We start from the raw sequence: 23,657 nt of genomic DNA on the forward strand, positions 1-23,657 counted from the left end.
ACTGTGATTATCAGCAATATTTAGAGTGTTGTAGAGCTAACTCATCAAAAGTAAACCTCAACAGGTGCTGCCAGAAATTAGAGCTCATTTGGGCATAAATATGGATCTAAAACCTCAGGTCTCCAGGCATGGGACTTTTAGCTTTCTATCGTAAAGAACCTGAGAATTTCCTAATTTTTGCCTAAAATGAAACTCTACCAATTTTCCTTCCTTTTAGCTCTTATGTTACCTGCCTCTAGTTATTGATCAGCAAGGAGAAACTTTTATCCAAGAACATAGAAATTCAATTCACACACATTTCCTAAATGCCTGTTTTCTGTGGTACTGTGTGTCACGGGAAATTTAAAAATGAAGAAACAGTGGCCTCTGCTCTTTAGGGAGTCACAATTAAGTGGTAGGAAAAGTACAGACACAAATAGCTTGAATACAAAGTAGCTTTAATAAGTGCTGTGAAAATACTGGATTGAGAGAGATTAATGCTTTTAGAATACAAAAGGCATTCCTCAGATATTTTCTTCCAGAAACTTCCTTAGAGTAACAGTTCTGGCTTCTCTCCCCACCGTGGGAGGAGGAGTGATGTTAGATGGTTGAACTGGGAAGTAGGACCCCAGCTCAGGTCTACTGTCTTCAGGGTGTCAAGTTTAATGGTAGAGGTCCCTGCCCTCGTAAGAAAAGGCTGTTTGTCCCTGTGTGCCTGGACCAGAGTGGGAAACTTAACTCTGGGATTTATATTACTAAGCCTTTCACTGAAGACTTGCTCTTCACCAATGATAATAAATTAACGATAATGTTGGCAGAAATCAGATTGTAGGGTATAGAAACACTTTCATTTTGAAACAAACACAATTTAATTGTAGAGAATATGCTAAGTCACTTCTCATTTTGTGGATCAGTTACTTGGAAAATTCTATACTGTATAGCCAGCTTTTTGTTGATGCAATATTGCATAATGTACAACTCCAAAATTCAGTTGCTTATGACAACAAGTATTTTATTAATTTTGCTTATAAATCTGAGGGTTGGCCATTGGTCTACTGGACTTTGCTAGGCTTGGCATATATTCTCATTCTAGGGTCTTTGTGAGATGAGTTATTCTCATTGTGGAGGGCAGGAGTGCAACAGGGTCAAACTGAAACTTATAATACCTCTTATAGTGTCTGTTCAGAGCTGATATACTGTTATCTCATCCCACATTTGATTGGTTAAAACAAATCACATGACCAAGTCCAAAGCCAATGGAGCAAGGTAGTATAATTGACTCACAGTGAAACAATGCAAGGTTGGAGACAGAACACTCACATACCTCTGGCTTTCATATAGTTTCCTGTGCATAAAATCTTTAGCTCTTTTAATGCTATTTTATCATCTTACTTATTTACTCCATTTTGTCTTTAATATAATTCTAAAGATACATTGTTTAATGTACTTTCTTAACATCGATCACTGTTGAAAACTCTGCTAGGTGAGTATTAGCACTCAAACTACTCATGTGAGTTTTTTTAAATATCTTATTCATAAAACTCTGGAGAAGCCTGTGAGGTTGAGCAAATACTTTACTACCAGAAAATATTTTATTTATTAATATTCTTAGATGAACCAGGCTCACAATTACTGTTACATTTGTGGTGGACAGACTCTAGGGTGCCTCTATGATCCCTGCCTCCTGGTACTCCCATCCTGCAGACGCCTTCCTGAGTGTGCATGGGATCTGTGACTTGCTTATAATTAGTGGAATATAACAAATGTGATGGGATGTATGTGATTGTATATAAGAAATTATATTACATAAGATTGTAAACCCTGTCTTGCATAGAGATTCTCCTCTGCTGGCTTTGAGGGGGAAAGTAGCTGTATTTAAGAAGACCCATATGGCAAGAAACTGAGAGTGACTTCCAGCCAACAGTCAGTAAGAAAGTCCTCAGTCAAACAGCTTATAAGAAATTAAATGCTGCCAGTAATCATGGGGATGTGGATCCCTAGTTGGGCCTCAAATGAGACTGCAGCCCCAGCTGACACCTTGATTGGAGCCTTATAAAATCATGAAACAGAGGACCCAGCAAAGCCTTTTGCACACCTCTGATCCATAGAAATTGTCAGGTAATAAATGTGTATTGTTTTATGTTAAACAGCAGTAGAAAACTTTTTAATCCATTGCCCATTTCAGATTACCAAGGATATTTTACCTGCTTTATTTCATTTTGATTTCACATTTTGTTACAGTTGGCTTGGTTTATATACTAACATCTAGGATTTTGGTGTCAAGCATTGTGTAAGCAGATACCTTAAATCCCTTTATGTCCTATGTACTTGTGTGTTTATAGAAAATTTAAAAATACATACTTGTTTGTTTATTAATTAATTAGTTAAGTAATTAGTATTTATTAAACTTCTACAATGTGTTTGACACAATTCTATGTGGTGATGAGGATACAAAACAAGAAAAACAGAAATGGTCCTTGCCTTCATGAAGCTTACGTTTTATTGGAAGAGTCAGCTTATAACAATTAAACAGTTTTTAAATTACACTTTTGAATGACTGTAACATGGTGAAAATAAGTCTCTGTGGTCTGAGAATAACTACAGAAACTATTTTAGCAAAGTCTTTTGAGGAGTTAGCATTTAAACTGAGATTTAAAAGATGAGAAGGGGCAAATATATTGCTTAATTCCTACCAGTTTACAACTGGGTAAATTCTCTTGGTAAAAAATTGTGTTTGCGTGTGTGTGTGTGTGTGTGTGTGTGTGTGTGTGTGTAATGATAATGTGGATGAGATGTATAGTAGGAATTGGGTTCAGAAACAAATGCAAACAAAAATACCTTGGAGTTAAAGAGATCGAAAAAACATAATAAGGACTAATAAAAAGTATACATATTTGGAATATAATCTTGTGATTACTTGGGTAAAAATGGTAGGGTATAATACTCTGTTAGTAATCCTTCAGATAAGGAAAAAGATGTCTTAAAAATATAAAGAGATAGATATTGAGTCCTATCTAGTATATATTGACCAAGTACATAACTAGATTCTTATTTATGAAAGCAGAGTCAAGCCATTTCTGAAACAACTTTGTATATCCATCTTCCTGTGGCACCTCTATATTATTTCTCTTTTCCCTGAAATTGTTGTGCTGGCTTTTATTAAGCAATAGATATTTCATCCCATTGAAAATCTAAATCTTTTTCTTCTGTCACTTCTGCACACATATAGAATTTTACAACAAAGGCCAGCGCGCATTCTGGTAATGCCAAGAGGGAAATAAAGTTTTCTCTTACTTTGGCTTGAACTTTTTTCTTTCCAATTACTTTCCAGAGTGTTTGTCTCTTAGGCATTTCTCTTTTGTTTGCAAAAATATGTCTCCCAAAAGTATGTTTGGAAATGGAAGTGCATCTCTCTTAAGAGTCTGGCGCCGTCTTAAATGTAAATGTGTGCTTTGTGAACATTAGTAATTGTTGAGAAAGATTTGTGTCTATAAATTCTGTGTGTGAGAGAGAGAAAGAGAGAGAGAGAGAGAGAGAGAGAGTTGGAGATTAGGAGGGAGTCAGAAGGAAGAGGAATAGAGAAGTAAAGACGGGAAAACATTCTTTGAGACAGTTGATAAACAGAAATCAGTTTTTGAGATACTTGATAAACAGAAATCAGTTTAATTTGAAGCAGGCGCCAGGGTTGCAAAGAAAATCACACTAGGACTATGTTTACAGATTAGACAGCTAGGAAATGATATTAAAAAGGAGAGCAGCCACTTAGGGAAATCTATTCAGACAGACAGGAAGGCCCCAGAGGAGAAAAATAGGAATAAAGAAAGAATCCAGCTTGTTCTCCTTTTCTGGGCTCTTTTCTAGAAGGAGAGGCTAATTCAAGTTCCTTTGATAATGGATTTAATGAGTCAGGAGCAAGCCTCTTCAGGACTAGGATACAGACACATGGAGTGTTATTTTAAAGTGCAATAGGAAAGAAGGATTACTTGAGAATTGATTCCCAAAGGTAGTACTTGATTATCCAGTATCAGAGAAGTTGAGCACTTGGACTGGGGTTACTAGCAAGTGGTGACAAGAGTGGAATTGGAAACGGATACAACAGAAACTGAGTAATATATTAAGGGGCATTAACGCAGTTGAAAAATGATTCTGTATCTATAAATTCCTAGTGAATCCAGAGGAAGTGAAAAGATAAGGCAATATGTCCAAGTCTTGATATGTCACTAATGTTTTGGAAAAAGAAAGTGTATCACTGCTAGAGCTCCTGGGGGGCATATATTAATCATGATATTCTTTTCATCCTCACCCCTTACTGCAGACACATCATTTTTAGCCCTTTTTCTTGAACATTTGCCATGATATTTCTTTAAACTCTTTTCTTTTACTTGCTTTTAAAGATATCCCACTTCTAATCTTTCAAACATTTCATCTTTAACTCATTCTGACACTGGAGCTATAAAAACAAACATATAATAGATATTATTGTTCAATTAAATTCTATTCAACCACAATCAATTGAACATCCATTTATAGACGTTGTGCTAAGTGTGGGGATGAAGAGATAAGAAAGTTGACCCTCCTGCTTTACATCTCCTCACAGTAGCAGGTTAGTGGGGATAGACTCACATTAAACAAGCAGATACTGCTCAGTGCCATATGCATTCTAATAGAGGTGTAGTAGAATGGATAGTGGAGATGACAAGAGTGCTTAACAAGGGAGGCTACATTTGAGTTGGATTTTGGAAGACTAAGAGCTAAGTGACAGGAGATGGGGGAAGGGCAGGGGAAAGCTCTACAGACTGAAGGGAATGCCATGTGGGGAGACATGGAGTGAACAAACAGCATGGTGCATTTCAGAAATGGATGAAAGGATATGACTGAGTGTCATTCAGGGTAGGTTTAGGGGAATGATGAGGGAAATGGATAAAAGGTGGAGTAGAGTCATTTCCTGGGGGTTTGGTTTACTGGGCAAGGTAGTGTTATGGGTGTTATCATATAGGTAACAGGGAGATATTGAAAGATTGAGGCGAGAAGTGTTATGGCCAAATTTTTGTATTAAAGTGAATTCTAACAGCTGTGCTGAGATGGGTTTGAGGACAGGTTAGACAGAGGAAGAAGACAAGTTAGAAGTTATTGCAACTGCTTGTGTGAGACATAAAGTGGATCTAAACTAGGTGGTTGTAATAAGGATGAACTACAGTGATTAGACAAATATATGAGATAAAAAAATAGGATTCAGTAACTGGTGGGATAAAGAAGAAAGGAGACTATGATTCAGGAGGGAAAAAAAAGATTTTAGGCAAAGAAGAATTCAGATTTGGACATGTCCTTGAGGGGTCAGAGGACTAAATGAAGTCAACAGGAGTCAATCTCATTACAGAAAATGAAACTATTGAAGTCAATGAGGTTACCTGAGACATTATAAAGAGTGAGCAGATCTTTGGGAACACTAACAGTTGAAAAGCAGGTAAAGGAAGAGAAAGATCCAAGATGGCAGAGTAGATAAAAGTTGTGCTTGCCTCGTCTTGTGACCACATTAAAATTACAACTAAATTGTAGAACAATCAACCTGGTGAACAATTTGAAGTCTAGCTGAACAGCAGTTTTATAACTAAGGCTACAAAGAAGCAGCCATGTTGAGACTGGTAGGAGAGGCAGAGATGTGGAACAAGTCAGCCCCACATCTACATGTTGTGGTTGAGAATCAGGAGGAATATCTTGGCCATGGAGGTTCCCCATAGAAGAGCAAGGGACCCAAGCCAAACACCAAGCTCCCCAGCCTGGATTGCTGGTGCCAGGAAGAACCCTCATAATATCTAGCTGTGAAAAATAGTCGGAATTCTGGTCATTTGGGTGGGATGGAAGGCTGTGAAAAAGTCAGATGTCCTCTTAAAGGGCCCATACACAGACTCACTCTCTAGCAGGCACTCACCCTGGGCTCTGATGGAGGGACAGTGACTCGGGGTACATTGAAGACATACAGGGAGAGACTGAGTTGTGTGGCTTTGACATGAGGACTGGAGGGACAATCACCATTTTCCTTGTGTGGGGTCCTTCTTCCATGCAGCCAGCATGCAGGTGCCATTGTTCCCGTGTTGAGCCCTCTCCCCCATGCCCATGGAAAAATCTGAATTGGTTTGCTGAGCTCTGCCTTGCTTAATCCTGATGAATGCCTTGGATCCCACTCCACCCAACTCAGCCAGCGGAGGCACTTTCTAGGGTGGCAGCCTGCCCTGCCTGCATTGCACTCCTTCCTGGACAACTATCTGGGGTCCACGAGCCCCAGGTGGGCAGTGGCTGGCTTGGTGTGCTTTGAGACTTTTGCTGAGTAGCTTCAGGCTCAACACTGACACCAAACCAGAATTTACATTAACCTAGTGAACACAACTCATCCCACCCTGGTGAATCTCTGACCCTGCCTCACCCAACTTGCATACTGCTTGAGGCTTTATCAGCAGCTAAACCTTACAGAAGCTGGCAGGTGTCAGCAGGACTTGGGTGTCCTGGCTTTTTGAAGAGCTGCCTCAAGCCTGGTACTGGTGGCTGTCATTCTCGATTTATGGTGTGGACTCTCCCACATACCTCCAGGTTTACCACAGGCGTGACCAACTGCGGGTTAATTTGTAGCTCCTACCAAGTAGTCCCTGGCTGATGACAGGCAGGAGGTGATGTGGGTCTGCACCAGAGCCCCTCCCACGAGCCCCAAGAACTAACATAGTTAAGGTTGGCTTTAGGAAACAACAGAGCATCACCCAATTAACTCCACAAGTGGCACACCCAAAGGGTGGTCTCAGCAGGCACCAGAGCCTGCTGGAGTGAATCCCATTCAGTGGGGTGGGCCCCCCGCACAGCAGCCTATAAGCTGTGGAGGTGGCCAAACCCCACAGCCAATCAGCCTGAGGGTCAATCCAACCCTCTGATGTGCCAACAGCAATCAATGCTCAACTACAACAGGAGGGCATACACAAACACACAAGGGACACTGCTGAAGCACCCAGCACAAGTTACCAGGGAGACTGCACTGCTGGGTCCCATAGGGCATCTACTACATAAGGCCACCTGGCCAAGTCTGAGAGACATAGCAGTTCTACCTAATACATAGAAATAAACACAGAGAGGCAGCCAAAATAAGGAAACAAAGAAATATGTCCCAAATGAAAGAACAGGTGAAAAAGCCAGAAAAAGTACTAAGTGAAATGGAAGAAAGCAACCTTCCAGAGACAGAGTTCAAAACAATAGGCATAAGGATGCTCAATGAACTTAATGAGAACTTCAGCAGAGAGAAAACGAGCATAAAAAGGACATAGAAACCATTAAACACACACACACACACACACACACACACACACACCCACACACAAAAACACACCTAGTCAGAAGTGAAGAATACAATAATTGAAATGAAGAATGCACTAGAATCAATCACCAGCAGACTAGATGACCAAGGATTGAATCAGCTATTTGGAAGATAAAATAATAGAAAACACCCAATTGGAACAGCAAAAGGAAAAAAGAGAAAAAAATATGAGGATAGTTTTAGGGACCTCTGGGACAACATCAAGCGCGACAATGCTTACATAATAGGGGTACCAGAAGGAGAAAAGAGAAAGCAAGGGACTGAAAACCTATGTGAAGAAATAATGACTGAAAATTTTCTTAACCTGGAGAAGGAAATAGACCTACAAACCCAGGAAGTGCAGATATCTATCAACAATTACAGTCAATGTAAATGGATTAAAGAAAACACAACCATTACATACAATGCCTATAAGACACTCACTTCAGATTGAAAGACACACACAGACTGAAAGTAAAGGGATGGAAAATGATATTTTATGAAAATGGAGAATAAAAAAGAAAAAAAAAAGCTGGGGTAGCAATATTTATACCAGACAAAATTGTCTTTAAGATAAAGGCTATACACCAAGATACAAAGAAGGACCCAATAATTCTACTTCTGGGTATTTATCCAAAGAAACCCAAAACACTACTTCAAAAGGACGTATACATCCATATGTTGATTGTAGCATTATTTACAATGGACAAGACACAGAGTCAACCTGGGTGTCCATCAATGCATGAATGGATAAAGAAGAGGTGGTAGGTATATACAATGGTATATTACTCAGCCATAAAAAAGAATGAATTCTTGCCATTTGCAGCAACATGGATGTACCTAGAGGATATTGTGCTGAGTGGAGTAAGTCAGAGAGAGAAAGACAAATGCCATATGCTTTCACTTATATGTGGCATCTAAAGAACAAAATAAACAAAATTGAAACAGACTCAGAGATACAGAAGACATTTTGATGGTTACTAGATGGGATGGGGTTTGGAGGAGTGGATGAAAAAGGGCAAGGGATCAAGAAGTACAAATTGGTTATTACAATGTAGTCATAGGTTATATAGCATAAGGAATATAGTCAATAATATTGTAATAACTATGTATAGTGTCAGAAGGGTACTAGATTTATTGGGGTGATAGTTGAGATGGGGTTGGGTGGCAGGGTGAAAAGGTAAACGGATTAAGAAATACAAATTGGCAGTTACAAAATAGTCATGGGGATGTAAAGTAAAGCATAGAGAATATGGTCAATAATACTGTAATAACTATGCATAATGACAAGTGGGTACTAGACTAGTCAGGGGATCACTTCTTAAATTATATAAATGTCTTACCACTATGCTGTACACTTTAAATTAATATAAAATAATATTGAATGTCAATTGTAATTGAAAAATTTTAAAAGGGGGAAAATTGAAAATGCAGGTAAAGGAAGAAGACAAGTCAGCAAAGAGTAAGAGAGAGTTACCAGGTAAAAGAACCTCTTAACATTGCAAAATGTCTTTAATTCTATGGGATGACTTGATAGAATTAATTACCTCTGCAAATGAATCACATTTCAAGCAAGGGGAATGCACAAATTTAGAGCCTATGTCCATCATTGGTACTCAGTATAATATTATTGAATGAATGCTCATCCTAAAACTGAGTGTGTGAAAAGACTCTTCAATAGATCTGGGGAATCAGAGGGAAAAAAAAAAATGAAGCCAATGTGATCCAAATCTAAAGGAATGAATGGAAAAACCTTCCATATGAAGAGGACATTTTGTGAGTAATTCAATTGAAAAATATATTATCCTTCCCACTTTTATTAGTACCTTAAACTTCCTTTTCCCTGAAAATTTAGTTCAAGAAGAGATTAATGTCTAAAATTAGATTTTATGGAAGAAACATTTTAGAAAATAGTGTATATTTGAAAAATATATACCAGATACAATTTTGTCCAGTGCTTTTGTTTTTCTTTCATTTAAAAATATATCTTGGATATGTTTCAAAATCAGTACACAAAGAGCTTTCCTATTCTTTAAAAAAAAAATCGCTGTGCAGTATTCCATTGAATAGATACATGGTAACAGACAACTCCATATTGCTGCAAATTGAGGTAATTTCTAACATTTTCCATTATAGACAATGCTGCAATGAATAACCACATACATGTGTCATTTTTACAATCTGCTATTATATCTGTATGATAAATTCCTGAAAGTAGAATTGCTGCATCAGATGATATACGCATTTGTAATTTTAATACATGTTGCCAAATTGCCTCTGTATGAAGTGTTTCAATATGCATTCTTACCAGCAACGCACAAGAGTTCATGTTTTCTCCAGTTTTGCCAACAAAGCTTGTCTCCAAATTTTAAAAATGTTGTCACTCTGATAAATTAAAAATAGTGCCATATATTTTAATTTCCATTTTTCTTATTATGAATGTAGTCAAATATATTTTCTGTATTCAAAAGCTTTTTGTATTTCCTTTTTTGTGAATTATTTTTTCATGCTGTTTGATTTTTCTATTAATTTTTTATTATTTGTGTGAATTCATTATGTATTAATGAAATTAGTATATAAATTTTCCCCAAGATTTTTTTGTCTTTTGATTTTGTTGTGCAAAAATTTTTAATTTTTATGTCAAATCTATCAGGTGTTTAAAAGTTGTTTCTAAATTTCTTAAGGTATAATAATTGCAAAGGTCTCCCTTGTTCTAAAGTTGGAAGGAAATTCTCGTGTTTTCTCTTTACCATGTTATGGTTCTCTTTGTATTTTAATTTTCAAAACTGTTTGAAAATTTTTTCTGATATAAAATTGGAGTCCCTGGGTAAAGACTTCATTTAGACCTGGAAAATATTGTTTTAAATAACAAATTAATTAAGAGAGCATGAGAAGTTTGAAGCTGTTCTTTTAACCTTGAAGAGTAGATTGAGAAAAATTTTGGAGTGGAAGGTGGCTGCCTTGATTTTGATATCCAAAGACACTAAAAATAATTTCATTTTTATTCTTTTTTGTTTATTTCAGCAATGTAATAAATAGAACTTAGCCAATAAAGAACGGTTTCCCCTTAAATTACCTTGGAGGTGGGCACAAAGAATTCTGACTAGCGGGGAGGTATGGAACGGAAGAAGAGAAAATTAAGAAGCCTTAAATTATTTGAGGGTACAGACCCAGAAATTTGAGGACAAAACACAAAGTAGCTTTTTTTTAAAACTGCTAACTAGATTTTAGTGTGAAAGTAGAGAAGAATTATTGAAAAAAGTATTGAATTATAGTGCTGAGGTTGCAATAAACAATAACTTTAAATAGCCTTTAGGTTCAGGTTTTGTCATCAGTTGGGTTCAGGTCAGGCCAGGTTTTGCTGCCAAATAAGTTTCTAAAAAGCTTTTGTTTTCAGAGTTCTTTAGATTTCAGAATTTTAGTTAAGAGACTGTAGATTTGCACTCTGCAAATCATCTGAATTCTGTTTCTCTGCAACGATTTTCACTGCATTAATCAGTGTCAGTAGTGGAGCACTATTCTTTGTGACGGGGGGAGGTGATATGTTACTTTGGAAAATGACTACAGGAATAGAAAAGAAGATCCATATTTTAAATATATTCTTTATAGATAGTTTCACTTGATGAAATACCATAAACAAAACCTTTCCTATCAAATGCATATGTATATGAAATATGCTCAGATGAAACCAAAATTCACTCTTCTTCCATATATTTTATAGTTTCCTGATCACTTATATTGTGGCTTATATAGTTATAAGTTCACTGATATAGTTACTATCTCACTGGCTAATTATTGTTCTGTATTTACACATGCATGGTGCTAGGTATTGGGCAAACAAATAAGAGATGCCTTCTCCCTTGAGGGATCTTACAGTCAATTTAGTGAGACAAGCAAGTAAACCAGTAAGTGTAGCCCAGGGTTGTGAGCATCAGGTACAGTGGGAACAGTGTGTTTTAGGGGCGTGGTGGAAGCACAGTTTAACAAGATAGAGGGAGGTCAAAGGCTTGAACTGAGTCTACAGGATGAAAAGAAGTTAAATGAAGAATGGGAAAAATAAATGGAGGAAAAATAAACTACAAGGTATGTGTGTGGAAGTTCAAGTAGCTTAGTGAAAGGAGAGGAGAAGCACGGCCAAAGAGATAGGAAGGAGTCAGATTGTGAAGGACTTTATGTCCTAAGCTAGGTCATATGACCACTGTTTGGAAAGCTAGGGGGTGAGGGACAGCACAATAATTTAAAGCAGAAAACTGACATTACTTAGGCTTGCCTTTGATAAAGACCATTGTGATACATCTATGGAGGATTGATTTAGGTGGGCCAGATGGGAAGCTAGGAGACCCAGGCAAGAAATGATGTCCTGATCTAAACAGATGGGTGGGAGGAGGGAAGACTCAAGAGGTATCAAAGCAGTAGAAGCTATAGAGACTGATGACTGACTGAATGTGGAAGAGGGAGAAGTAAAGGTGAGTTCCAACTTTCTTGCTTGAATAGCCTGTGGATGGTGGCACCTTTACTGGGGAGGAGCTCGTTTGGGGAAAGGTGATCAGTTTTGCTTTGGATAATGAATTTGCCAGTGGGATAGACTAATGGGACTACCAAGTTGACGGTTAGCAAAGAGTTTTGGTATGTGGGAGACAGGTCAGGGCCAGAGAATAGTTTTGGGATTTATCTGACTGTTCCTTGTTTTTATGGCAGAGATTTGAGTGTGGCCATTCAGGTTGGGGCTGTAGAGAGTAAAGAAGAGAAATTCTGGATCAATGCCCCAGATAGACAAATGCGTCTCTTGTACAAATTGGGCAGTTATTATTATTATTATTATTATTATTATTATTATTATTATTATTTTAAATTAAAGTTTATTTAACAATTTAATAATAATAATTATTATTATTATTTTAAAAAGTTTAACAATTGTGACAATTATTAGTAAAGTTACACAGATTTCAGGTGTACGATTCTGTAATACATCATCTATAAATCCCATTGTGTGCTCACACCAAGAGTCAGTTCTCCTTCCATCACCATATATTTGATCCCTTTTACCCTCATCTACCAACCCCCTTCTCTCTCCCCCTCTGGTAACCACTAAACTATGGCAGCTATTATTTTTAATAATTTCCTGACGGGGTGCCAGTAAACAATGAATTAAGAATATTTCCACCTGGCTGGATCAGCTGCTTAACTTGGTTAAAATGTAGTACCAAAGAATGGCTAGAATGGAAAAATCACAGGTGGGCCCTAAACTAATTATATTGCTCTTGACTTGAGGTTGCTTAAATTTTCTTTCAAAGTAATCTCAGTTACTCACTCTTCCACACTGGAGATGGGCCTATTTGGGGGGTATGGACAAGTGACCTGGATACCAAATGATTATCTTCATGGTCATTATAAAGTACTCTTAGTTTCTTATCTTCCTGTATTTTATGAGTGGAAGAATGTTGGAATGTTGTAGGCTTAATGTAAACGGGGATTTGGAATTTTGTTGAGGATGTTCAGGCCAAATTTTAAAATTTAAATCTTTGTTCTTGTTGCAAAGGAGCTATCATGCCATTGTTCTCCAGCTCTGCATAAGCTTTTGCATGCAAATCTTTCTAGCCCAGAGCATAAATGAAAGAAAAGAAGCTTCCAGAATCTCTCTCCATCCCATTTCATGCTACTCTCCCACTCATTTACTATGTTCCAGAGTCAGCTTCATTTTCTTCAACTCCCTGAGCTATTTTATCTACCACAGGAGTTCTGCACATTCTACCTGGAATCTTTACCTCAGTTTTTACTCATGACTGGCATTTCCTCATCCTTCAGGTTTCAGTACACATGCTAACTTCTTCCCTGATTGCCAAATGCAGGTTCATCTCCCTCTCCTCCATCTCAGCAGTCTGTCGATTTGCTGCTTGCTTTGTATATGTCCCGTACTAAACTTTAAATTTCACAAGGTTATAATTCATGTCTGTGTTGTTCAATATCATATCCTTACAATAATAATGTGAAGATATTTCTAATTCATTCTTACTTGAGTCATTTAATATACCACGGAGTGGTATTAATATACCTCATTGATAAATGAGAAATTTGAGGCCCAGAAAACTTAAAAGAGTTACCGCGGTCACACAGACAGTAAGTGCAGAGCTGCACTTGATCCCAGGATTTCTGATGAGCCCGCTATTGCTACTTTCATCTTACTGTCTTGAGTGTAGCATCACAATACCACTTTTCTAAGGAGTATTGTTCCTTTCATATAAGCCATCTATTATGAAGGCTTCACATCTCTGTCTTTTCCCTTAAGTCAGTTCCCTGAAATCAGTTATAGCCCCCTGAAATCTTAAGTGGATCTATCAGAACTATGCAGAAGGATGATTTGTTTTCCCTGTGAAAGGGAAGTAGTCGCTGCTTTCAGAACTCCTTAAAAGCGATGCCTTTCCCTGGGGACATAATCAGCCCTGGACTGTAGGTTCTGATGATGTCTGAGTTTCTTTCTCCTACTCTGCCCTGGGAGAGTGAAGAGTTTTCAGCCTTTACTTTTTAATGACTACTAAGAGAAAAAGAACAAGCTGATGCCAGAGATGAGGTCAGTTATATTAGAAACGGTAACTGGACGTGAGAGGTTATGAGCTGTGTGTCATTGGCATGGGTCTGACTTTGGAGTCCTGTCCTCATTCTTGGTAATTATTTCAAGAAGCTCCATTCAACCCACTGCTGGTCCTGTGTAAATCAAAGAGAGTTAACTAATTGCCAATTTCTCCCTTTAAATTACATCCCTTCTTGTCATTAAGGAATTTTGTAACACGATACATAAGTGAAAGTGCCAACCCTGTGTTTACTTGTACAATCTCTTCCCTCAATATTTACTTCTAAACTAGGCAAGAGAGGGCCACCCTGACGAATCAGGATTTCAAAGAGTACTGACAGCCATCTAATTAGAATAAGATGAGATGGAAATTGCCCACGGTGAGGTTTATCTTCCTCCTCGACCCTCCCTCCCCCAGATCTATCTCATAATTGAAAAAACAAAAACACTTCTGTCTTTTATATTTTGCTGTCATCCTATGAAAATACACAACCCACCCTTCTGATAAATTCATACTTGGTTACAGTGCTAGTATAAAGGAGAACACTTTTAATAGTATCTGCTCAGTTTGGCCTCCATAGAACACAGGGGAGAGGAAAATCCCTTCAAGGGTAGTTCTTCCCACTATGTCAAGAAAAGCTACGCAACTTAGACTTCACTGTTGTGCAAATACATCATCATATTTTGCAGAGTCATGTTGATTAGATACTCTGTGCTTTTTGTTTGCTTGTTTGTTTGTTTGTTTGTTTTTCTTTCTGTCTTGTGTCCCATGCTTTAGAAGATCCCCCTCCTGGACCACTTTTGGTGTACCTCTCCATGGGGTAAGGAATCCAGAAGGCCATTGGGATATTCCCTAGCAAAGCCCCTGTTCTTCTTCTAGAACCCAATTCTTGGGCCTGGGCCAACCTTTTCTGTAGGTACATTCTCCTGAGGACAGACCACATCACTATTACATTTACTTCTAAGCCTAAAAGGTGCCCAAGGGATAATTGTTTGTAGGAGAGGGCTATGTGAGGTGGGAGTGGGAATGTGGATGGAGCCTGTACATGTCCCTGTGAATGTGCTCAAGGCCCCTGTCATATGGGATAGAGCCTGGGCTGAGAAGAGAAGTGGGAGTGGGCCAGGGGCCAGGCAATAGCTTTCCCTTATTCTACCATGTCCCAGAAAGCAATTGAAGAATTCTCTATTTGCACCTGTGGCCTTCCACCTTGTTATGAAGATGTATTTGTCAGTTGTAAGGGGATGGACCATATTTTATTTAATAGTTTGTTAGCTTGATTTATAACCTTTAACATGTGGCATGTGGGCCTCCCTTTGCACTTGTGCCCTGGACCCCACAAAACTTAGGGGCAAATCTGTATTTCACTATGGCCAGTTGTTGTTGTTTTTTAAATATATTCCCTAAACAAAACTCTGATTATATCATCACCTGCCTCAAAGCTTTCAATGATGACTACTGCTCCATACTGGGAAGTATGTGGCTCTGTTTGTTCGTTCATTATTCTGAATTAGATGAAGCTGACAGTCTAAAAAAGCGTCAGAAAAAGCGTCAGGGCCAGCCTTGAGCTGGCAAGGGAGCAGCTCACTGCTCAGAGCTCCCTGGGGACACTGAGAGGACAGAAGCCAGGACAACCTGGCAACTAGCAGTTGGAGCGTCAAGCAGGGATGGTGGAAGTTCATGCAGGCAAAGGGTCGGAAAATCAAAAGCAAGTCTATGGTAAGCTGTCAAGAAGTGTGCAGTCTGAAGTAGTTGAGGAGAGCAGGGCATGAACCAAGGTGGAGACTGTATTCCTCATTTACTTGTGGCCTCTGTTCCAGATTTTCCTGTAGCTCCCAGGTGCTGGAACTTGTCCTAGTGTAATCCATGTAAGACCCTTCTAGAAGGTGGGAGTGAACAAAAGGAACAAAGGTTAGTAATTAGCAACACTAACAACAACTTCTAATGAGAAGCTCAGAACAATAATGACATACTATGTTTATAGTGAATCTCCTGTTGGATACCTTTCAAGGGATCAAATTTGGGAAACAATCCATTTAGACCATTTAGAGAAAAGGATAAGTGGGTAGAACTAAAGTTGGGGGAGGTGGATTGGGGCAAGATGACGTCCCATAACCTTCTCTACATGTCTGAGTTTCAGTCAGGTGCTCGTGCTGGGAAAGAAGATGCCAGACTGAATCCAGACTAAGGCTACTGTTGGGCACAGTTCCATCTGCCAAAGCAGTGCGACTGCCATATGCTCCTTCCAGATGTGCAAGGATCAAGAGCTTCATAGAGGAGCTGTCATTGAGCTTGAGGGATAATAGGTACTTTGAAAAATACGAATATGGATGAATATATATTCTAGGCAAAGCCTTGAGATTAAGACTAGAAAAAAATTGTATGCACAGCAGTCCTGGACTTCAAAAGCAGGCATTAAGGACAGACTGGCCCAAATCCAGATATCATGTTGTCCTTTTACATAAAATTGTTTTCTCTCAAACTCATTGTTACGGGCTTTAATGGAGGGACATCCTGGCACTTTGGAGGGGATACTGATGTCTTAAGAGGGGGCAGGAGAAATGAGTGGTCTGTTTTTATTCCCCTACACTTTAATTTTTCTTTGTTTCTTTTCTTGGCTATGTGAAGGCTACCAGTGTCCCTGTTGAAGGCATTCTTCATATCTGTCACTGTGATATTCAATTGTAGTGTTTTCATTTGATTCATTCTTATAGTTTTTGTCTATATTAAAATTCCCCAACTAATCATGTATGGTATTCATGTTTCCCATCAGAATCTTTGACATATTAATCACAGTTATTTTAAATACCCTACCAAATAGTTGCAATATCTTTGCCATGTCTGTAACGGGTTGTTGATTTGCCTTGTCTCTTGGCAATATGCATGTATGTGTGTTTTTCTTTCCTTTTCATATGCCTCATAATTTTATATTGAAAGCCAACCATTTTGTATTAGACAATAGAGACTGAAATAAAAGGCTTTTTGAAATTTTTATTAAAAGTATAGCTAACATATAATATTATATTAGTTTCAGGGGTACAACGTAGTTATTGACATTTACATACCTGAAAAAAGAAGGGATCACCATGATAAATTCAGCAACTATCTGACACCATATCACACTGTCACAATATTATTGACTATATTCCTTATGCTGTACATTATATCCCCATGACTTATGTATTTTATACCTGGAAATTTGTACCTTTTATTCTCCTTCATCTTTTCCCCTCCTTTTTAATTTTTCAATTACAGTTGACATTCAATATTATTTTATATTAATTTCAGGTGTATAACATAGTGGTTAGACATTTATATAATTTAAAAAGTGATCCTCCTGACTAGTCTAGTACCCACCTGGCACTATAGACAGTTATTACTATATCATTGACTATATTTCCTATGCTCTAGTTTACATCCCCATGACTGTTTTGTAACTATCAATTTGTACTTCTTAATCCCTTCACTTTTTCACCCAGCCCCCAACCCCTTCCCATCTATCACCCCAACAAATCTAGTACCCATCTGACTCCATACATAGTTATTACAATATTATTGACTATATTCCTTATGCTGTACCCTACATCCCCATGACTACTTTGTAATAACCAATTTGTACTTCCTAATCCCTTCCCCCTTTTTCACCCACACCCCCAACTGCTCTCCCATCTGGCAACCATCAAAATGTTTTCTGTATATATGAGTTTGTTTCTGTTTTGTTTGTTTATTTTGTTCTTTAGATTCCACATATAAGCAAAATCACATTGCATCTGTTTTTCTCTGTCTGACATACTTCATTCAGCACAATACCCTCCAGGCCCATCCATGCCCCCTGCAGATGGCAAGAACCCATTCCATTGCCTGGCCAAGCAATATTCATTCCATTGTATATATGTACCACACCTCTTTATCCATTCTTCCATTGACAGACACCAAGGCTGCCTCCACATCTTGGCCATTGTAAACAATGCTGCAGTGAACATATGGATGAGCATATCTGCTCGGAGTAGCGTTTGGGTTTCTCCAGATAAATACCCTGAAGTGGGATTACTGGATCCTTCTTTGTCTCTCATTGTAACTTTTGTTTTAAAGGTGATTTTGCCTGGTATAAGTATTGCTACTCCAGCTTATTGTTTTTTGTTTGTTTGTTTGTTTCCATTTTCATGAAATAGTTTTTCCATTTCTTTACTTTCCATCTGTGTGCCTTTCAATCTGAAAGTGAGTCTCTTGTAGGCAGCATATATAAGGGCTTTGTTTTCTTACCCATTCAGGCCCTCTATGTCTTTTGATTGAAGCCTTTAATCCATTTACATTGAAAGTAATTGTTGATAGATATGTGACTATTCCCATTTTATTACTCATAAGTTTGATCTCTTTTTTTCTTTTTCCATCTTAAAGAAGTCCTTTTAACATTCCTTGTAATACTGGTTTGGTGGTGATGTGCTCCTTTAGCTTTTTCTTCGCTGGGAAACTTTTTATCTGTCCTTTGATTTTAAATGATAGGCTTGCTGGATAGAGTACCCTTGGTTGTATGCAGGTCCTTGCTTTTCATCACATTGAATATTTTGTGCCAATCGCTTCTGCAAAGTTTCTGTTGAGAAATCAGCTGACAATCTTATGAAAGCTTCCTTATCAGTTACAAGTTGCCTTTCTCTTGCTGCTTTTAGGATTCTCTCTTTGTCTTTAACCTTTGCCATTTTAATTATAATTTATCTTGGTGCCAGTCTGTTTGTGTTCATCTTATTTAGGATTCTCTGTGCTTTCTGGACTTGTATGTCTATTTCCTTTGCCAGGTTAGGAAAGTTTTTGGTCATTATTTCTTTAAATAGGTTTTTAATCTGTTGTTTTCTCTCTTCTTCTTATGGTATCCCTATGATGCGAATGTTATTATGCTTGATGTTGTTCCAGAGGTCTCTCAAACCCTCCTCATTTTTTGGATTCCTTTTTCTTTTTTGCTGTTCCAATTGAGTGTTTTTTGCTATCTCATCTTCTAAATTGCTTATTGGATTCTCTGCTGTATCTAATCTGCTGGTAATTCCTTCTAGTGCATTCTTCATTTCAGTTATTGTATTCTTCACCTCTGACTGTTTTTTCATTTTCTATGGTTTCTATATCCCTTTATATGCTATCTCTTTGTTGAAGTTCTCGCTAAGTTCCTTGAGCATCCTTATGACCATTGTTTTGATCTCTGTATCTAGTAGGTTGCTTTCCTCCATTTTGTTTAGTTCTTTTTTCTGGGGTTTTCTCCTATTCTTTCATTTGGGACATATTTCTTTGTTTCCTCATTTTGGCTGCCTCTCTGTGTTTATTTCTATGTATTAGGTCGATCTGCTATGTCTCCCAGTCTTGGCTGGGTGGCCTTATGTGGTACGTACTCTGTGGGGCCCTGCCACAGTCTTCCTGATGACCTGCTCTAGGTGCTCCAGCAATGTCCTGTATGTGGGTTGTGTGTAGCCCCTGTTACAGTTTTCCTTTGATTGTGGTTGGCACATCAGTGGGTGGGATTGGCCCTCAGGCCGATTGGCTGTGGGGTTTGACCATGTACTCAGCTTACAGGTTGCTATGAGAGAGCTTGTCCACTGAGTGGGATTTGCCCCACTGGGCTTTGATGACTGTGGTACTGCGCTTTGTGTGTACCATTTGTGGGGCTAATTGGGTGGTCTTCTGCTATGGTCTGAAGCCAACCTCCAAGTATGTGATTCTGGGGCCTCTTGGGAAGGGCTCTGGTGTAGGCCCAGGTCACCCACTGCCTGTAAACAGCTGGGGACTACCTGGTGGGAGCTACAAAGCAATCCATAGTTCCCTGCCTGTGCTAAAGTTGGAGGCACGTGGAAGAGGTCACGCTGTGAACTGAGGACAGCTGCCACCTGCCGACCAGGCTTTGGGTAGCTCTGCAAAAGGCCAGGACACCCCAGGGCCTGCTGCCACCTGCTGACTCCCTTAAGTTTCAGCCACTGATAAAGGCTCATGTGGTACAGGAGTTGTGTGAGGTAGGGTCTCAGGGAGTCATTCGAGTGGGAAGAGTTGTGATCACCAGGTTAATGTTGACTCTGGTTTGGTGCCAATGCTGAGCTAGGAGCTACTCAGCAAAAGTCTTAGAGCACACCAAGGCTAGTTGCCCTCCACCACGGGGCTGCCAGACTCCAAAAGTTTTCTAAGAAAGTGTGCAATGTGAGTGGGGCTGGTTGCTATTGAGAAAGTGCCTTCAGCATTGGGGAAGTTGGAGGGGTGAGTTCCCATAGAGTCAGCAGGGTGGAGCAGCAGAGCTCACCAGCCAATCAAATTCAGATTTGGCTGTGGTGGGGGCGGGCTCAACACAGAAAAGATGGTGCCCTCTGCCAGCTGCACTGGAGAAGGACCTCACACGGAAAATGTTGACTGTCCTCCAGTCCTCCCCGTGAAGCCACATCCCTCAGTCTGCTCTCCCTTATGTCTCTGATGCTTACCAAGTCACCGTCCCTCCTCTGGAGCCCAAGGTGAGTGCCTGTGAGTGAATGAGTCTGTATGTGGGCTGTTTAAGAGGATGTCTGGGCTTCCCACAGCCTACTGTCCCATTCAGATGGTTGGAATCACCACTGTTTTTCACAGCCAGATGTTGTGGGGCTCCTCTTCCAGGCACCAGTACTCTGGGCTGGAGAGGCCAGTGTGGGGCTCAGGTCACTTGTTTCTCTGGGGGGAACCTCCCTGGCTGAGATATCCCTCCTGATCCACATGGAGGTTTGGGATTAGCCTGGTTCACATCTCCACCTCACTTACCAGTCTTAAGGTGGCTTCTTCTTTATATTTTTAGTTATAAAACTTCTATTCAGCGGGACTTCAGATAGTTCTCCAGGTTGATTTTTCTATAAGTTAGTTGTAATTTTAATGAGTTCAAGGGAGGAAACATGCACAGTGATTATCTACTCCTCCATCTTGGATCCTCCAGTGTACATATATCTTTACAGATAAATGTTTTCAGATGTTTGGGGGTAGATATCCAGAAGAGGGATTCCTGGGTCATATGGTACTTCTATTCTTAATTTTTTGAGGAACCTCCATACTGTTTTCCATAGTGACTGTACAATTGTACAATTTACATTTCCACAAGCAGTGTATGAGGGTTCCTTTTTCTCCATAGCCTCTCCAACACTTGTTATTATTTGTTTTATTGATGATAGCCATTCTAACAGGTGTGAGGTGATATTTCATTGTGGTTTTGATATGCATTTCCCTAATAACTAGTGAAGTTGAGAATTTTTCCATATATCTGTTGGCCGTTTGTATGTTTTCTTTGGAGAAGTGTCTGTTCAGGTCACCTGCCCATTTTTTAATTGGATTGTTTGTTTTATTGTTGTTGAATTGTCTGAGTTCTTTTTTTATTTTGGATATTAGCTCCTTATTAGAGGTGTTGTTTGCAAATATCGTCTCCCATTTGGTTGGTTGACTGTTTTGTTGATGGTTTCTTTTGTTGTGCAGAAGCTTCTTAGTTTGGTATAGTACCATTCATTTATTTTTGCTTTTACTTTTCTTGCCTCACAGACTAATGGAATAGAATTGAAAACCCAGAAATGAACCCATGTATATATGCACAGATAATTTTTAACAAAGGAGCCCAAAACATAAAATGGGGAAAAGAAAGCCTCTACAATGAATAGTGCTAGGAAAATTGGAAAGCCATATGCAAAAGAATGAAGCTAGAGTGCTATCTGTTACCATATACCAAAATTAACTCAAAATGGATTGAAGACCTAAACATAAGACCTGAAACAATAAATTACATAGAAGAAAACCAAACTTATGGATCATGGGTTCAGAGAGGATTTTATGAATTTGACCTCAAAGTACATACTTTTAAATAATGAATTTCTGTTTTTTTTAAGAAGTTAGAAAAAAACGTTAAATGTTCTGTTTCATTTATTCTGCATAACAAGCTACTCCTGTACTCAGAGGCTTAAAACACAGCCATTTAATTTATAATTCTTTCAATTCTGTAATTTGAGCACGGTTTGGCAGGGGTTTCTCATCTCTGCCCTATATGGGTCAACTGAGGTGGCTCAACTGAGTCTGTCCCCACTCACAGGCTGGCTCACTGATGCTGATGACAAGGGGAAAGTTCAGCTGAGCTGTTGGCTGAGAGCCTAGCTACTCCATAGGGCTAGGTTGGCCTTCTCACAGCATGAATGCCTCAGGGTAGTTGGACTTCTTACAGGAATACAAAAACAGAAGCTGCCAGGCTTTCTTAAGTCTTGGACCTGGCACTGGCAGAGACATTTCTGCTACATTCCATTGATTCCATTAAATTCTAGGACAGGAAAGTACACAAGGATGGGAATACTGGGAGGCCCAATTCTTTGAGACCCACCAAAGAAACAGTCTACCACAGGTTCATTTCATTTAACCCCATGATTCAATTAGTGAGTCTCCATTTTAAGGACATGGAAAATGGTTTGTCCACAAAGATGTTCATAACAGCTCTCATTAATACTATTAGCAACAAGGGAAATATCTTCTTTAAAAAACAGACATAATTTATTTATTTAAAAAATTTTAATTGAGATATAATTGTCATAACATTGTATTAATTTTAGTGTTAACATCTTAAATGTCCACATACAATAACTATAGCAATGACTAAGTAAGTCATAACACATCATAGGATAGAATATTTTGTGATCATTAAAAATGTTACACAGAAATTTTAATGACATGAAATATAATTATGGTAGATCATTAAGTGTGAGGAAAAGTAGGATGAAAAATTGTATTTTATAATTTTATAATATAAATGATAATGCAAAAACTCCTCATACATAGGAAAAATCTGGAAGAATACATTAAAACACTGATCATAAGCCTATTACTATGGCAGATCTGTAAATTCATTTTTTCTTATTCTTGGATTTTGATATTTTCAATTGTTTCTCAGCATGTATTAATTTTATAAAAGATAAATAAAATGCATTTATTTTTTAAAAAATAGATGTGACTGGGGAAAGAAGCTGAAGACCAGCTGCAAAAACAGATATTTATCTAAACTTCACAATAGTGAATACTAACATGTAATTTTTTAAATAAATATTTTTAATTTGAAGATCTCTGAACCGATAAGTGTAAAAGTAATTTTTTACAGTTGTAATTTTGGATCCTGAAAATGATACACCATAAAAGTTATAAAGTGGTTGAATGGACCCAGAAAAAACTCTGATTCTAAAGGATTGGGCCTCAGAAGGAGGGATTCTGATCCCTGAGCAAGCTCAGTTGTGTGTGTATGTTGGGGGTGATGACTAGAATGAGGGTGAGGAAACTGGCCAAGATGTGTTGATATTGCCTAGAAAACAAGTTGTTGAGAGGTAGTGTGGAGCTGCATTTCACCTTCTCAAAGTTTCTAGCAGTGTTGCTAGATATTAGGGCTACAAATCTGAAAAGAACAATTTTTGCCTTTGAAGAAATAACAGTCTTGGAAATAGAGTAAGACAAAGGTAATGGCAATACAGGATAAGGTAAGAGCTAACAAAAAATAAAAGCCAATGTTTCATCAAATAATTCTCTGATCCTTAACTTCTAGCTGTGTAGAATTTTCAGCAAAACATTTGTCATTTAAAGCTATTTTAACTGTAAACTTTTTTCTTTTTCCTCTTTCTTTTTCTCCCTTCTTTCCTCCCTCCCACCACCTCTCCTTCCCTCTTTTCCTCACTCCCTCCCTCCCTTCCTTCCTTTCTTCCTTCCTTTCCCACTTCCTTGCCATCAGGCACTGAACCTCTTCCAAAGTCTCTTATTTGACTTTCTACTTTATTTGTAAC

Source organism: Rhinolophus ferrumequinum, chromosome 4, assembly GCF_004115265.2.
Source record: "Rhinolophus ferrumequinum isolate MPI-CBG mRhiFer1 chromosome 4, mRhiFer1_v1.p, whole genome shotgun sequence".
Taxonomy (NCBI): domain Eukaryota; kingdom Metazoa; phylum Chordata; class Mammalia; order Chiroptera; family Rhinolophidae; genus Rhinolophus; species Rhinolophus ferrumequinum.